This window comes from Orycteropus afer, unplaced genomic scaffold (genome assembly GCF_000298275.1).
Source record: "Orycteropus afer afer isolate SDZICR_OR568_19922 unplaced genomic scaffold, OryAfe1.0 scaffold00658, whole genome shotgun sequence".
In the NCBI taxonomy this organism is placed as follows: domain Eukaryota; kingdom Metazoa; phylum Chordata; class Mammalia; order Tubulidentata; family Orycteropodidae; genus Orycteropus; species Orycteropus afer.
Window position 1 is genome coordinate 625,805 of NW_006922245.1, and position 1,043 is coordinate 626,847.

The following is a 1,043-nucleotide window of genomic DNA, read 5'->3' on the forward strand; positions in this document are numbered from 1 at the left end:
TAGACAATCGGCTGGAAGAGATACGTATATGTTTCCATTCCAAAGAAAGATGATCCATTAGAATGCATAAATTATCAAACAATATCAATGTCACACATAAATAAAATTTGCTAAAGATAATTCAAAAATGACTGCAACACTACATCGATGGGGAACTGCCAGAAATTCAAGCTGGATTCTGAAGAGGATGTGGACCAAGGGCTATCATTGCTGATATCAAATGGATCTTGAATAAAAGCAGAGAATACCAGAAAGACGTTTACTTGTTTTATTGGCTATGCAAAGGCTTTCAACTGTGTGGATCATAAGAAATTATGGATAACATTGTGAAGAACTAGAATTTCACAACACTTCATTGTGCTCATGCAGAACCTGTACATAGACAAAGAGAGAGTTGTTCAAACAGAACTAGGGCATACTTAATGGTTTTAAATCAGGAAAAGTGTGCTCTGGGATGTATCCTTTCACCATACTCATTCCATCTGTATGCTGAGCAAAAAATCCAAGAAGCTAAATGATATGAAGAAGCATGAAGCATCAGGATTACAGGAAGACTCAGTAAGAACCTATGAAACGTAAATGATACAACTTTGCTTCCTGAAAGTGAAGAGGACTTAAAGAACTTACTGATAATGATAAAATTAAAAAAAAAAATACAGCTTTCAGTATGGATTACTCCTCAACATAATGAAAACAAAGATCTTTGCAACTGGATCAATACAAACATGACAATAAATGGAGAAATGATTGAATGTGTCAAGCGTTTCATTTTACTTAAAGTCATAATCAATGCCCATAGGAGCAGTAGTCAAGAATTCAGACAAGTATTTCACTGGGCAAACCTGCTGCAAAAGACCTCTTTAGAATGTTAAAGGAAAAGGGAGTACACCGAATTGTGCACATAAGAGATAGACGACAGATGCTAATACCAACCAGTATATACACAGTACTGCATTACCATTAACACCAAGGTCAGGCTACAGATAAACACATAAACATCTGAGAAGATCATATGGGGGTCAGTAAACAGGAATATACTCTAG